The sequence below is a fragment of the Scyliorhinus torazame genome, chromosome 9, assembly GCF_047496885.1.
Source record: "Scyliorhinus torazame isolate Kashiwa2021f chromosome 9, sScyTor2.1, whole genome shotgun sequence".
Lineage (NCBI taxonomy): Eukaryota > Metazoa > Chordata > Chondrichthyes > Carcharhiniformes > Scyliorhinidae > Scyliorhinus > Scyliorhinus torazame.
Window position 1 is genome coordinate 248,744,211 of NC_092715.1, and position 17,326 is coordinate 248,761,536.

General features: G+C 47.2%; 1 protein-coding gene across 1 annotated transcript in view; it reads left to right on the plus strand.

Annotated features, from left to right (window-relative positions):
* dnah6 (dynein, axonemal, heavy chain 6) overlaps positions 1-17,326 on the plus strand; it is a 522,203-nt gene that overhangs the window by 434,971 nt on the left and 69,906 nt on the right. The window lies entirely within an intron of this gene.

Genomic DNA, 17,326 nt, shown 5'->3' on the forward strand with positions numbered 1-17,326 from the left:
TTGTATTTAGCATGTTAGTCATGATATTCAGAGACATATTGCCATATGAAAAAAAAAGATAAGCAAAGACTATCAAGCTCACCTCCAGAATCAATGAGATAATCTGCTGCAATGACCTCTAAGTAAGGTTATAAGAGAGCAAAATTTAGCTTGGGAATGTATATTTAAATCTAATAAAATGAGCATTGTGGCAATGAAGGTTGGGTCATGATCTCTCATGCCATATTTAGTGCCCTTAATTATTCTGGATAGGATTTTTTGTTAGCCATCTGATATGCTCACCTGAAATTGGTGGGTGCCGAGTTACCACTTCCAAGAGCCCTTTTCAACAGCTTTGGCATCTTCTTTGCCAGTGCAAAAATAGGTACAAAACATTTTGGGCAGGAGCAACCTGTAGGACACCAATTAGGCGGTGGTACAACCCTTCTATGAGTCAGGGGTAATAGGTCACTCCGGAATCCTGAGCACATAATCCAGACTGACACTTGTGTGCAACACTGAGGGAATGCTCCACCAGTGGATATGCTGTCTTTCAGGTGAGACATTAAACCAGTCATGTCTGTCCTCGTAGAGTAAAACATCCTGTGGCATTATTTGAAAGCAGAACATGGGAGTTTGCCCATAGCCCTACATTAACTGTTCCTCCAGATTTTAATTGCATTTGCTTTACCTCTCTTGCGGACTCCTTTTGAATAGGATAATGTAAAGTCCATAGTGGTTTTTGGGAGGGCCTGTATTCTTTGCAAAAAATCAAAAGGGATGTGTTATAATGGCACTCCCATCTCATTTAAGTAGTATCTAAATATCCCTACCTTTCTTTAAAAAAATCCTATTCCTCTCCTTTCTTTGATGTGGAGATGCCGGCGTTGGACTGGGCTGAGCACAGTAAGAGGTCTTACAACACCAGGTTAAAGTCCAACAGGTTTGTTTAGATGTCACTAGCTTTCGGAGCGCTGCTCCTTCCTCAGGTGAATGAAGAGGTATGTTCCAGAAACATATATATAGACAGATTCAAAGATGCCAGACAATGCTTGGAATACGAGCATTAGCAGGTGATTAAAATCTGTAAAGATCTGTAAAGATTTAATCACCTGCTAATGCTCGCATTCCAAGCATTGTCTGGCATCTTTGAATCTGTCTATATATATATATGTTTCTGGAACATACCTCTTCATTCACCTGAGGAAGGAGCAGTGCTCCGAAAGCTAGTGACATCGAAACAAACCTGTTGGACTTTAACCTGGTGTTGTAAGACTTCTTACTGTGCTCTCCTTTCTTTGAAATGTGTAATTTTGTTACCTGTATTGTCATCAGAGAAAATTGCTTGCCAAAATTGATTCAGTCATCATAACTGGTTCAAATTAGATTTGATTTTATCTTCACCAATCGTTTCAACCTTGTTAAGGCTGTAACATAGTTCAATGTGTAACTGATCATAAAATATCAATCAGTTACGATTTTAATTTTAATCTGTGAATATCATTGATTAATATTTAATGTGGTCTATCTATCCTTTTGCCTGACTAATGTTTTGCATTTAAATTTTCTAGAGTATTTCTAGTCTGCATATTTTATGATAAAAATGATAATAAATGATTGCTGCTAACACTTGCAAATGCTTAGCAGTCTGAAATACGAACTTATTTCTAAAAGCAGCACTGCATTAGTGCCTAAAGATTAGTTCAAAGTTTGTTGTGTTGGTTGTATGAAAGAAAGTAAAAGTTCACAGGTGAATAGTGGGTCGTTTTATTACATCTTCAACCTACTTCCTTAAGCACGTCATTGCAGTACCGAGAAAAAAGTAATGTGGGGACCAAAAACGCAAGTAACATAACCTTACTTTTGTGGCTTGAAGCTTCGAAATCAAATCTGAAAAAGGGCCTTTCAAAATATTCTTCTCATTAAAAGTTTATTGGTACAATGAGCTGATGCTTTCTGTGAAATGAAAAGGGACTTGGCTGGATCAATTGAAATAATAATTGGCAGGACAGAGGTTGAACATTGAGAAAAGTATAAACAGCAAATAATGGAGTTCCTTGGATGAGTAGAAATATTCAACAAAGGTTACAGCAACAAAAACCTCTTTTTATATAGTAGCTTTAATATGGTTGTAATGTTCTTGCGTGATTCCCTTATTTCCTCTTTATTTTTTGCCGTTATCATTTCGATCAATGGATCTCAATTTTTAAGTCAAGCAGCAGAGACAATGAGGAATTCAATATTTTCAATGCAGTATATGGTGCTAGTTTATGAACAGCGAGACTCAGGCTTTGTGGCACCCGAGAGATGGGGTTCGACAGGGTGGCTGGTGGCCACTTAATTAGCTAGAAGACCATATTTTGCCCAGTAACAGGTGGTGATTGGATCCTGCCTGAGTGGGATGATTTCTAGAGTGGGGGTTAGGAATTAGATATTAGGTAACCTGTTGTATTTGCTGCATACTTAATTATAGTTACTTTTATTCATAACATTAATTATGTTTACTTTACAAACTTGGTGACTGTAGTTCTTGGGACAAAGGAAAGCTCAGGGTCAAAGACTTTGGTTGTTTTTCTAAGAATTATTTATTAATTTCAATTTCCGGGTCAAGGAGGGTTGGAATTGACTATCGCCATCCCAGGGGGTCGTAACATCGTAAAATGTCCCAAGACAGGAATGTTTTCAAACAAAATTTAACAACAAGCTATATAAGGGAATAATGACCAAAAGCTTGGTTAAACAGATAGGCTTTAGGGGGCACCAAAGCAATTGGTGCTTCTCCTGTTTCTGGGCCCATTATTGTGCCTCCTTTAACCCTCGCCCCATAATTATGCACTCCACCATCTCCTCCTGGTCCAGCTTGTCTCCCCTCTGCAGAAGCAAGTTGTGGAGGATGTAGAAGACCAAAATTATATGGGACATTCTTTGCGGGCTGTATTGGAGGGCTCCCCCCGACTGATCCAGGCACCGGAATCGCACCTTGAGCAGTTCAATTGCCTTCTCATCCAGCACTCGCGTTAAAGCATGAGACTCGTGATAGAGTGTCTCTGCAGGTATTTAACCTCTGCAGTGGTGTCATCAGCCACCTCCTATTGAATACCCGCTCTCCTCGAGGAGTCATCCCTCCAGCTACTGCTGTTCTTCAGGAATTTCAGGGATCTGAAAGTGCCCTAAGATGTAACTATCATGGACGCTCCCCGGGAAGTGGGTGCACACCTGTAGGGTTCACATCATGTAGTCACATCGTGTAGTGAGGGAGTGGGATCCCTTGTCATTCATGAATGGTGCTGCATGACATAATGTAGACCGCAGGGCCACATGGGTGCGGTCTATCACACCTTGCACATGCGGTATCCCTGCTGAGCAGGCGGAGCCCATGGCCCTTGCACCTGGGCTCTGCAGCTCCCAGTCCAAGTTTAAATACATGTGGGCCCTCTCATGAAGGGCACCTGTTACCACCCTAATGCATGTGTATGTGGCTGACTAGGAGATAGCACACATCCCTGGTCCTGCCCAGAAATGAGCTGTTTGCATAGAAGTTCAGAACAACGATTACTTTAAGGATCGTGGGCAGTGGGTGTTCTCGCATTCCATGTGGTGCCAGTTCTTGCAGGATAGGGCAAAGGTGGTCCACCGTCCTCCGGAACAGGCGCAGTCTTCTCCGGCACTGCAGCTCTAACACCTGTTGGTAGAATGTCCGAAGTCGGAAAATCTTTTTCCAGTAATGTCTCCTAAGGGGCTCCACTCTCTGTGGTGCTACTCCCAGATCGGCTATGGGCCCAGCTTCCCCTGCCCTCTGCAGGGCACTGGTCTTGGCCGTGTGCAGTGACATGTCTGTGTCTCTGCTGATGTTCAATTGCTATTAGCAGAAAAGCCAACTCGACAGGTTCCATGATTCTGCAGAATCAAGCACTGAAAAGAGAAGAACACCAAAGTGAGTGGTGAGTATTCCTTTTATAAAATAAATTTAGCGTACCCAATTCATTGTTTCCAATTAAGGGCAATTTAGCGTGGCCAATCCACCTAGCCTGCACATCTTTTGGGTTGTCGGGGTGAATCCCACGCAAACACGGGGAGAATGTGCAAACTCCACACGGACAGTGACCCAGAGCCGGGATCGAACCTGGGACCTCGGCACCATGAGGCAGCAATGCTAACCACTGTGCCACCGTGCTGCCCCAGCGGTGAGTATTCCTGATAGAGCCCCCCCTCATCCCTCCACTCTTCTGGGACTTCCACCCATGGGCTTCCCTGTTAGTAAGTGCATCTCCACCACACCCCATCCACTCACCCTGGAAAATCCCTACAGCTGTCCCTCTCAAATGCACCAGGATTAGGCACCTGAGAGTCTCAGAGGCACATTTCCCCAACCCCACCCCCTCCTCCAAACCTTGTGTTAGGTGAAAGGGCAGTTGAGTGGAGGCAAGTCTCTGCCTCCCCTTGGGGCCTCTCATGACATCTCTCATCATGACCTAGTACAGGGTGAGTGAGGATAGACTTAAACATGAAACCTTGCACTTTCAGAACACGTCATTGTGATCTGTGTGAGGCTAACTCTTGTATGAGCCTTAGAGTTGAATGCGTGGGACTCTAATCAGTGGCACTGCTGTTTAGCTCTTCAGATTTCAATGGCACAATTGACTAGTCAATGAACGGTGAGGTAGCATATCAGGAAAATCACAGCCTCTTGTGGTAGACGAGGCATGGCTGATTAGAGTAAAGCCTGCAATCAACATGACAAGCACATACCTAGATGGCACCCTCATTCTCCCACTTCACAGCCCAACACACTAATTCCTGAAAGTAAAACTTCCCAGAGAAGTGGAATTGAAATTCATACAGCTTAACCCATTTGTCCTCACAGAGCTGCCTGAGGGTGGGGTTCTACTCATACGGCACTTGTGCTTCCCCAAGTGAGAGGGTCTTCTTTCCTTATGAGGCAGGGATGCAGCCCATTTCTGAGTCCCATCCTGCCGTTGCAACCTGGCCTCTTATCGAGCCCCACTGAAGAACCTCATAGCTGCACCCAGTGCTGAACCTCTGTATTCGCCCAGTTCCAACTTTGAATCTCTCACAAAGGACGGGCACTCCCTCAGTGGCGATTTGAACACAAGCACAGCAAAGAGGGCAAAGGATGCGATGCCTGTATGCCAGCCTTCAGACCTCCTTAAAGCAAGGGTGTCCTCAAGTGAAGGCAAGGGAAGGCCTGCCAGCGATCCCTCCCCCACGATTGAGAGACTGGCCTCCAACCTTGGCCCCAAGTTGAACTTATCTGTGTTCCCCACATCCTGTCAAGTGCACCCTGAGCATTGAAGACCCTGGAGAATCATGGCTGCCTGAGCGCTCACCTCCGTATTCCCCCTCGGAGGTAAGGTCACCGGGTTCACGTTTATGCAGAGGTGATGAATTGGCGCCTGGTGAATATTTATTCCATTGGTGGGGGGGGATGGTCCAGAGTGAGTGTTCACTAATGACATGCTAGTGTATTAAATGAGGTTCAAGGGCTCCCGCAGTGTAATTCCCATTACTCCACTGCGGGGGGGAGATACAAATTGCCAGTCCCAATCACGCCAGAGAGAATTGAAAAACAGTGTCTGAATTTTGAGCCTGCTGTATTTTGAGCTTACTCACTGACAGCTGATGAGGGCTCATAATCACTCCCACTGTTAATTTGACAGGAAAATATTCCAGTAGTTATTTATAACATTGTGTCAATGATGGCAAAGCTTAGAGTGACTGTCTCAGTCACTATTAATGGCTTTTACACATTGCACCATGTGGACACAAATATATTTTTGGGAAGGATTCAATACTTGCAACCCAGATAAATTGCACAATTTCTTTTCAATCCTTTCAATTCTATAGCAGCAGCAGAAGACCATGGTCTTATTTAATATAATTATTTTGTACAAGGGATGTCATTGGTTTTTATTTTGTCTGTAATCTCACAAAGTAGATTAAATGACTCCTAAACATCAAAGTTAAACTATTAAACAATACAGGTCTTCACTATCAGTGAGAAGCATTGGTGCCCTCGGGTATCTCTGTGCGACACGCATTTTAAGAGGCCAGAGTCCAAAAACAGAATGGTTCACAACTGCATCTATGTTTTCTTTATCAGCAAGTCTGACGACTCTGTTGATTGCTGATGCTCACTACAATATATTTTCAATATCTACAATGCAAGACCGCCTTATCACAATATTTCAATACCTCAAAAAGTCATAAAAGCATGAAGATTTAGTGGGATAATAGGTAAGTATACAAAAGAACAAGATTGATGTTAATGGTAAAAACCCATAAGTGTTGTGTGTAGTGTAAAACAGGTTCCTGATTCATTGTATGCCCATTAAGAACTCCTGTCCTGGTAATTATCCCCCATAAAGCCTGCTCACAGTGAAATTCCATGAACAGCTGAATGAACGGTACTCCAGCCTCTGTTGGCAAGATAATTATGGATGACAATGGCCATTGAGCCCAACTCATCTGATCCATCTGGAATATCATATGAATATATGCATCAGGTGTATGAGTAAGCTATTCAGCCCCTAAAGCCTGCTCCACCATTTGATGGCATTGCCAACATTATACTAGTCACAACTAACTCCTCAGGACGTAATTGGTTGTGAAGCGAGCTGGGACATTGTGAAAGGTGCTGTATAAATTAAGGTTTTGTGGTTCTCTAATTAGACCAGCATGCATTAGGCAGATTGACTGTAACAATGATGCAAAGGGAGGACCAGTGCTGACACTCTTAAGGATAATTAATCACAGAGCACTCAACTGATGTTAGGAAAATGGCTACAAAGAAATGACTATATTTACAAAACAATTTAACTTTGTACAATATATAATAAAGGGTGTCTTCTTTTTACGCTAATAACACTGTCCCCATGATTTGTCAATCTTTCATGTCCCAGAAATTGAGGAAAAATGTATATTGAATTATTGATCTGAATTTTTCAGAGACAAATTATATATTGCATAAAAATTTGGTGCTGCCTTAACGCAAGAACCAAATTGTTTTCCCTTCCGGCAGTAACTGTCGCAATTGTGTTGTACACTGTGAATATACATTTTATATTTGAGTATAAAAATTGGCAAGCCATGTTGCAGCTGTCTAGAACCTTAGTGAGGCCATAGTTGGAGTATAATGTTCAATTCTGTTCGCCATACTACAAGAAGGGTGTGAGAGGGTGCAGAAGAGATTTACCAGGATGTTGCCTGGTATGGAGGGCATTAGCTATAAGGAGAGGTTGAATAAATTTGGTTTGTTCTCACTGGAACGACAGAGGTTGAGGGGCAACCTGATAGAGATCTACAAAATTATGAGGGACATAGACGGGGTGGATAGTCAGAGACTTTTTCCTAGTGTAGAGGGGTCAATTACTAGGGGGCATAGGTTTTAGGTGCGAGGGGCAAGGTTTAGAGGAGATGTACAAGGCAAGTTTTTTTACACAGAGGGTAGTGGGTGTCTGGAACTCGCTGCCAGAGGAGGTGGTGGAAGCAGGGAAGACAGTGACGCTTAAGGGGTGTCTTGACAACTACATGACTAAGATAGGAATAGAGGGATACGGACCCCGGAAGTGGAGAAGGTTTTAGTTTAGATGGGCAGCATGGTCGGCGCAGGCTTGGAGGGCTGAAGGGCCTGTTCCTGTGCTGTACTTTTCTTTGTTCTTTGTTCTATACAGCTTACCCCTTCAGGTTTGATTTGATATTGTATTATGTTTGTACTGTATAAATGTGTAACTCGTAGCTTTTTAAAATTTTAAAGTTGGTTGAAATGTGAGAGAAACAGGGGAAAAATGTAGCTAATAAAAAGAAACTCCAACCACAAAGAAAAACCTGCGGCAGCAGAATCCCGAGAGAAATCATTTCTGGAAGCACTTCAGCCAGAGGATTGGGTTTCTATAAAGGCCCTTTATGGTAAAAAAGAAACCCTCTCTGGGATTTCAATGGATTTTTTTCTAAATTTAAATTGGATGATTGTGAATCCTCCACACAGATAAATGATTGTTACTCAGTGTGACCACATTCTGCTAGTTTTTAAACAGAATGGTGCAGGATGGGGTGAACCTAGAATGGAATATACATTTATAAACCTTTCCTTTAAGCAATAAGGATTTCATTCCCAAACTTTACAAGAGTAATAATGCAGGTGATAGTGAGTCAACACCCGGTTTTGCACTACTCGAGGATTTTAGTTTCTCACATTTATTTTGACGGGGTCAACATTCTCAAACCTCTGATACATTAATGCAGCATGTCATTAGAATTATGTATACTTTAGGGTATAATGAAAATTTAGACTGCTATTTATATGCCGGCTTAAATTCAAAAGAGATTTTTTTAATGATGTGTACAGTATTTAAATTTGGGATACTAAACCTTAAAGCCTTCGGCAGTTTTAATAAAGGCATGGTTTTGTAATCCAAAATTCATCAAATATGACATCAAGCCAATGATTGGTCTGATTGAGCCTCAGACATTCCCCAGCAACCATTTGGCTGGGACACTGAGTTTGTGGTGTTACGCCACCTTGGGCAAGTGCCCGGTCAATTCCAGCCTCACATGCCCCGGAGTCACAACACACGTGACTTAATCAATAATTCTTATAAAGATTCCTGAACTCTTTTTGCCGTTCGGCGGTCCAATTATTACAGTCACCAGGTTTGTAAGTTGAAACATAGCTGCTGTTTGTTTACAACAATAATATAGATAAATTCTGCAGGAAATACACTTGGATAACAACCAAGCTAACCTACTACCCCCCTTTAACTGTCCCACCCTCTATTCACACCACAGGACAGACAAAAACAGAGGGTGGGGGGGGGGGTGAAAGTAATAAGGATGAATGAGAAAAGAGTCTTTGCTTCATTCATGGGTCCTTGCAGGCTTGGGAATCACAGAACCTTGTTTTGCAGCCCATACTCACAGTTTTCCTGGTGAGACAGAGTCCCTGTGTCATCAGGCTTTGCTCTTCGCTCGTGGCCTGCCTTCAGCTCCTGTTTTCAGGAATCCAACATTCACAGGCTTATTGGAGAGAGAGAGAGGGTGTCAACTGGATCTTTTTTGGAGAGGTTTAGCAGCCATTTTCTGGACAGGATTTTGCTGGATCTTTCCCGCCACTGCCAGAACCAGAGGTGAAACTAAGATAAACCTCATGGCTCCAGTTGGATAACATCCAATCGCCACCTGTTGCGAGATAGAGCACAACCTTTTGGGCCAATTCATTGGCCACCAGCCACTCAATCAAACTGAGTCATCAATGAGGCCAACCAATCGACAATCACCTATCTAAAACAGCACAGCCTATGGGAATCTGTTTTTTTTAAATTAAAGGCTGCTTATGTGCTGCTTTGCCTTAAAGTCACAGGTCTATTAAACATTCATGGATCAAAAATGTAACGGCAAAAATAAAAACAGGGAATAAGCAAGAACAAACAGGAAGGACCCTGACATAAGAACTAGGAGCAGGACTATGCCAGCTGGCCCCTCGAGCCTGCTCCGCCATTCAGTGAAATCATGGCTGATCTTTTTGTGGACTCAGCTCCACGTACCCACCTGCTCACCATAACCCTTAATTCCTTTACTGTCCAAAAGTCTATCTATCTTTGCCTTAAAAACATTCAGTGAGGTCTTAGGCAGACAATGAAGACAATGGCCAGATTTTCCACTCCCCTTTGCGTCGAGCGGGTTCGCCAAGAGGAACACAAATTATTGCAATAACAGCAAAGTTGCCTTTTACATCAGCGTAAAGGCATGATGCAATTGTCCACTTCCTCGACAGTGACAGAGCGCATTTCGCAAAGTTCAATGTTAGGAACCTTATTTGAATACCTGGGGCGGGATTCACCCCTACCCGGCGGGGCGGGGGGTCCCGGCGGGATGGAGTGGCGTGAACCACTCCGGCGTCGGGTCCGCACCTTTAGGGGCCAAGCCCTCACCTTGAGGGGCTAGCCCCGCACCGGAGTGGTTGGCGCGCCGCCAGCCGGCGGGAAAGGCCTTTGGCGCCACACCAGCCGGGGCCGAAAGGACTTCGCAGGCCGGCAGAAGTCCGCGCATGCGTCGGAGTGTCAGCGGCTGCTGGCGTAATCCCCGCGCATGCGCAGGGACGGGTGTCTCTTCCGCGTCGGCCATGGTGAAGACTGTGGCTGAGGCGGAGGGAAATAAATGCGCCCACGGCACAGGCCCGCCCGCGGATTGGTGGGCCCCGATCGCGGGCCAGGCCACCGTGGGGACACCCTCCCGGGGCCAGATCGCCCCGCGCTCCCCCCCCAGGACCCCAGAGTGCGCCCGCGCTGCCTAGTCCCGCCGGGAAGAGTGGTGGTTTGATCCTCGCCGGCGGGATAGGCATTCCAGCAGCGGGACTTCGGCCCATCGCGGGCCGGAAAATCGCCGGGGGGGGGGGGCTCGCCTACCGGCGCGGTGCGATTCCCGCCCCTGCCGAATATCCAGTGCCAGAGAATTCGGCAACCGGCGGGAGCGGGATTCACGCCAGCCCCCGGTGATTCTCCGACCCGGCGGAGAATCCCGCCCCTGCTCCTTGAACTTTTTTTTTTCCAAAGTGCTGGACTTTACATCCACTGCTGCTGACTGCTTCAATGCTCTTCCGCCCATCATTAGCCTTTGCCGATTTGCAGGAAAATCTCGGCCAATGTTTTTGGTCTTCCCAATATTTAACTGGAGGATATTTTTGCTTATTGAGTACTGGATAGTGGATACATAGTTGGATACATAGTTGGATAATTTAACAATGGTGGAGGATTAAAGGCAGAAGTGAGGTGGAGCAGAGTATTCTCACTGCACACATGAAAGCAGACACTGTGGGCATAGTTAAGGTTCGCAACGCTAGTCTCTCCCACTGGCTAGAGAACTGATGGGAGTTCTGTGTCACTTTTGTTGCAGATGGTCCACGAGAATTAAGATCCCATCAAGCACTTAAATGGCCAACATCAGACCTTCCGTTCCCAGGAGAGGGACGATGACTGAAGATTTAAAAGAAAATTAGAATATAATATAGTTAAGTCATTTTGGGGGGTATGGTTCAACCTTCACACATGACATTCATACATGTTGGCACCTCCATTATTCTAACTGAGGAAAACTTTTAGTTTCTGAACTTCACATCATATCTTCTACAAAAGCAGTCTCTTGAGTTTTTCAAAAGACTAGAAAAGATATTGAATTGATAGCATCTGAGGCCTTTGAAGTAAAATGATTCCCTGGTGACACTTCTGTTTTTGTCATGATGTCTGATCAGAATTTTGAACCCAAGGCCTTTAAAAGACAACATGTAAAATGTCACATTTCCAGAGAAGCTAGTTTTCAAATTCTTTGTGATCTCAGCTTCACATTGAGGTGTATTCTTTTTTTTGAAAAACCTACCTTGATGGCAGCCTGGGGTGATCCTTTTAAGGATCGTTGTTTAGGTTGCATGTGGACCCAGATCTTCTTAACGCAGTCGATACAGTGCCATCAACTTTCAGGGAAAAGGAATTTGTTAAATGGGCCATCAAACAAGTGGTAGGTTGCTTACTTTAGTATGCAAAGGGAATACTGCCTGCATTTGGAGTGGATCCTCGACACCTCTTTTGATACCCATACTGAGCTGGTGGGTAGTGTGGTGCAGAATGTGCATGCGCAAACACCCCACCATATTGGACGCTTTGGTTCCCATGTTGTACCTGTTGTTGAATGTCTTGGCTTAGACGTTTTTATGACTTTAAGTACATGCTGGAAATTACTTTTGTCCAGACACAGTTTTTATCAAATTAGTTTGTGCCTTGTGGCATTTTAATTAATTTTACCACAACTTTTAATCACAATTAAAATTGAAGAATGCAGTCCAGACAGTGAACTTTGTAACAGCTGAACAGAGCTGTAACAGAGAATTTAATTTCTCCACGAGTATAGTTGATTTGAATTTCAATGAATCAATATGTGACTTTTTGAGCTCCTGATTGACCCCCTCTCTCCACTCTCCCCCCCCCCCCCCCCCCGACTGACCGCCCCTCTCCGTTCCTGCCCGATCTCCCCTCTCCCGCCCCTGCCACCCCCCCCCCCCCCCTCCACAATTCTGGGACCACATACCTTTTAATTGTCCCCGCTGGGTGACTGTCTGTGCGGAGTCTGCCCATGTCTGCGTGGGTTTCCTCCGGGTGCTCCGGTTTCCTCCCACAGTCCAAAGACGTGCAGGTCAGGTGGATTGGCCATGATAAATTGCCCTTCGTGACCAAAAAGGTTAGGAGGGGTTATTGGGTTATGGGAATCGGGTGGAAGTGAGGGCTTAAGTGGGTCGGTGCAGACTCGGTGGGCCGAATGGCCTCCTTCTGCACTGTATGTTCTATGTCCCTCTAAACACCTGCTTTACAGTAGCTAGTACCATAAAAAGGGGGCATTTCTTATCTCTCTTTGCTCTAGTTTCTCCTCGCTGATGCAGCAAGGGGGAGTACTTAGCTGTTCCTGTCTCAGTCACCCTGAATGTGGATCTATGGGCAAAACAGGCGCTTTGGGATACCAGCGTGGGTTAAGTCTGTCACGAGTAACAATCCACCAGAGGTTGCCACCCTGAGGAAGTTACTCTGTCCAATATTGCTGCCTACTGCTTTTTGCAGCTCAATACCAGGAGCAGGGAAGGGTATAATGGCAAGTCAACCATGCAGGGTGGAAAGAGGTCAGAGAAAAGTCTCTCTCTCAAACATGTTGGAAGAAGTGCCTAATTTAATATAATTGGCAGAACCATCAAATTATTGTTTATAATAAAAACAGAAAATGCTTGATAAACTCTGGCAGCATCTGTGGAGCAAGAAACAGAGGACGGATGGGGTTCTCCATTTGAGAGACTAACTGTTGACGCCGGGACTGAATTGCATGAGCTTCGCATTCCCGTTGGGGGCGCTTGCAATGGACTCAAGCTGCATCAAGGAAAGGAACTGTTGCATTTACGTAAGGTCCCGGAACTCCCACGATCATTCACAGTGGCTGACATCTTAAAATGGTGGAATTTCCCATGCCCCCCTCAGTGTGTTTCTGGGTGGCAGGAGATGGCTTGCCATAGGCTGGCAGCAGGATATTCTGGTTCCACCGCTGTCAATGGGATTTCCCATCGAATCCACACTCCACCACCAGGTGGGGGTTCGACAGTGGAGGGACAGGAAGATCCCACTGGTGAGAACAGCCAGAAAATTCCCCCTTAGTCTGCGTTCATTCATATCCCGGGTGGTTTGAACTCGACTACCTGTCAAACATGACAAGTAAAACTGTAACCAACAAGCTTAAGAGACACCTTGCAACACACGGCATCCTACAGAGGCTCATGACAGACAATGGCCACCAATTCTTCTTTGCTGAATTTTGCAACTTTGCATGCACACGGAACTTCGAGCATATGACGAGCAGTCCCCCAAATCCACAGTCCAAGGGTTTGGCAGAACAGGCGATCCACTCAGTCAATCATCGTTTTGAGAAATGTTCACGGGATCGCATAGACAACGCTGCTGCGTTCCTTAGCCTGCAAAATCTATCACGGCAGGGTGTATCCTCGTCAGCACAATAACCTTTCTCCAGGCACAACAGGACCATGATTCTTGCTGCCATAGTTCAGCTAGATCCTAAACTTGAAACCAACTTGAATGAGGCCCTCGTGCAACGCTGATTGAAAAACAAAATGCCCTATGGACGAGGTGCCCACAGGCCCAGCCCTCTAGCACCAGGTCAGATGCTCAAGATTCAGATGGCACATGGCCAGGACTAGCTGCCGGTGGTACACAGTAATGGCCTGAACCAAACAGCTACATGGTAACCTCAGACAGTGGCCAGTGTGTGTGCATTCGCTGTCACCTTCTGCATGTAACAGAACCAGCACCCACAGTTAACACACCACTTCAATCATCCACTAATTGCACGAGGCGCCTGCACCAGCAGACATGGAGACTCCCACAGCAGCCGGCGCAACCAATCCTGCACCTGATGAACATATAGATGAAATGTCCCATCTTGCTACCAGTGGTCTTGAGAAACGTTCTCAACTGGTCACAGAAAGACTACAACACCACCAACCAGTGTAATCATGTGCTTAGGGTACCTGAGCAGGCCGAACACAAGATTCCTGGACTTTATTACCATTTAGCATAGAACTGACTTTTGAAGCTCAGCTTTATTTCCAACGGATTAGTGGGGTGGAGAGATGTGATGGGCTATACACCAGCTACTACAGCCTAATCCGTGCATCAATATACATGATGCACGATCAATTGCACAAAGACTAAAGTTGGGTACAACTGTGGCTTTATTACAGTCAGATGCGAGGCCTCCTGCTGCAGCTGGTGAAATGGCAGGGCACTGGAGGTCATGCATATTTATACAGTTCTCCCTGGGTGGAGCCAGCCGGCAGGAGCTACCGGCGAACCTGTAGTGCAGGTCCTACCTTACATCTCCTATTACAGTGGATCGCCACATTCACCCCCTGTTAAAAATGAGTCCGGCGGGGGTGACGTGAAACTCAATACAATTAGTGGAATTATGTACAGTGGTAGGGAAAGAAAAGTCCATGTTGACGGTCCGGAGTCCGTCAAAGGTTCAGCCGGTCCGGTGCTTTGGTGCTTTGTTGGGATCGGCGTAACGGTGGCGGCGAAGTCGGTGCTGGCGGTGGTGGAGGTGGCGGCGGTGGTGGTGCTGATGCTGGCCAGTCATCGGGGAACTCCGGGAGCGTGCAAAAGCCCTCTTCGTCCTCTTGTGTGGAAAAGGGGAGGGAGGGTGGTCTGGTGGGGTCAATATTGGCGGCGCGGTGGGAGGTGGGGGGGGGGGGCGCATTGGTGGGGGGGTGTGTTGGGGTGGAACCTGACGGTGCCAGGTCTCTGAGTGAGACCGTATCTTGGCGGCCATCGGGGGACTCAACGTAGGCATATTGGGGGTTGGCGTGGAGCAGGTGAACCCTGTCCACCAAGCGGTCCGCCTTGTGGAGTCAGACGTGCCTATGGAGAAGGACCGGTCCTGGAGCAGCGAGCCAAGTCGGGAGTGACACACCGGATGTGGACTTCCTGGGGAAGGTAAAAACACGTTCATGGGGTGCGTTATTAGTGGTGGTGCACAATAGTGACCAAATGGAGTGCAGAGCGTCAGGGAGGACCGACTGCCAGCGAGAGGCTGGGAGGGTCCTGGACCGTAGGGCCAGCTGGATGGCCCTCCAAACCGTCCCATTCTCCCGTTCTACTTGCCCGTTTCCCCGGGGGTTGTAGCTGGTCGTCCTGCTGGAGGCTATACCCCTGCTGAGCAGAAACTGACGCAGCGCATCGCTCATGAATGAGGATCCCCTGTCACTGTGGATGTAGGCGGAGAAACCGAACAGAGCGAAGATGGTACTGAGGGCCTTGATGACGGTGGCAGACGTCATATCGGGGGATGGCGAAGGGGAATCTGGAGCACTCATCGACCACACTCAGAATATACGTGTTACGGTTGGTGGAGGGGAGGGGCCCTTTGAAATCCACGCTGAGGCGTTCAAAGGGGTGGGAAGCCTTCACCCGGCGCACACGGTCTGGCCGGTAGAAGTGCGGCTTGCACTCTGCACAGACCTGGCAGTCCCTGGTGACTGTCCTTACTTCCTCGACGGAGTAGGGCAGATTGCGAGCTTTGACCAGATGGTACAATCGGGTGACAAAGGCTGTCGTGTAGGGCCCGGAGTTGGTCCACTTGTGCGCTGGCACATGTACCTCGGGAGAGGGCGTCTGGGGGCTCGTTGAGTTTACCGGGGTGATACAAGATCTCATAATTATAGGTGGTATAGGTGGAGAGCTCGATTCTCCACCACAAGATTTTATCATTTTTGATCTTGCCGCGCTGTGTGTTATTGAACATGAAGGCTACCGACCATTGGTCCGTAAGGAGAGTGAATCTCTTACCGGCCAGGTAATGCCTCCACTGTCGCACAGCTTCAACGATAGCTTGAGCCTCCTTCTCGACGGATAAGTGTTGAATTTCAGAGGCATGAAGGGTGCGGGAAAAGAATGCCACGGGTCTGCCTGCCTGGTTTAGGGTGGCGGCAAGGGCGACGTCTGACGCATCACTTTCTACTTGGAAAGGCAGTGATTCGTCCACTGCGCGCATCCCAGCCTTGGCGATATCTGCTCTGATGCGGGCGAAAGCATGTTGTGCCTCGGCCGCAAGGGGGAATTGGGTGGACTGAATGAGTGGGCGGGCCTTGTCCACATAGTTTGGGACCCACTGAGCGTAGTAGGAAAAGAACCCCTGGCAGCGTTTAAGGGCCTTGGGGCAGTGGGGGTTGTGAAGTTCCATGAGGGGGCGCATGCGCTCGGGGTCAGACCTGCGAAGACCATTTTGGATTACATAGCCGAGAATGGCTAACTGGGCCGTGCTGAACACACACTTCTCTTTGTTGTAGGTCAGGTTGAGAAGGGTGGCAGTGCGGAGGAATTTATCGAAGTTGGCATCATGGTCCTGCTGGTCATGGCCGCAGATGGTGACATTATATAAGTACGGAAAGGTGGCCCGTAAACCGTACTGGTCGAGCATTCGGTCCATCTCTCTTTGGAAGATCGAGACCCCATTTGTGCACCGAAAGGGACCCTAAGGAAGTGGTAGAGGCGACCGTCCGCCTCGAAGACAGTCTGTGGCTGGTCCGACTTCCGGATGGGGAGCTGGTGGTAGGCGGATTTCAGGTCAATTGTTGGGAAGACCCGGTACTCCGCAATCTGATTTACCATATCAGATATGCGTGGGAGGGGGTTCGCGTCGAGCTGCGTGTACCGATTGATGGTCTGGCTGTAGTCCACGGCCATCCTGTGTTTCTCCCCAGTTTTAACCACTACCACTTGGGCTCTCCAGGGGCTGTTGCTGGCCTCAATAATACCCTCCTTAAGCAGCCGCTGGACTTCGGACCGGATGAAGGTCTTGTTCTGGGTGCTGTACCGTCTGCTCCTAGTGGCAATGGGCTTGCACTCCGCAGTTAGATTGGCAAAAAGGGAGGGGGGATCGACCTTGAGGGTTGCGAGGCCGCAAACGGTAAGGGGGGGGGTAAGGTCCCGCCGAATATGAGGGTGAGGCTCTGGAGGTTGCACTGGAAGTCCAGGCCCAACAGGAGTGCAGCGCAGAGATTAGGAAGGACATCGAGGCGGAAGTTACTAAATTCTACGCCCTGGACCATGAGGGTGACTGTACAAAAGCCTCGGATCGGGACGGAGTGGGAGCCGGAGGCTAGGGAGATCCTTTGATTGGCGGAGTGGACCGCGAGGGAGCAGTGCCTTACCTTATCTGGGTGAACGAAGCTTTCAGTGCTCCCGGAGTCCAGCAGGCACGAGGTCGCGTGGCCGTTGATTTTAACCGTCGT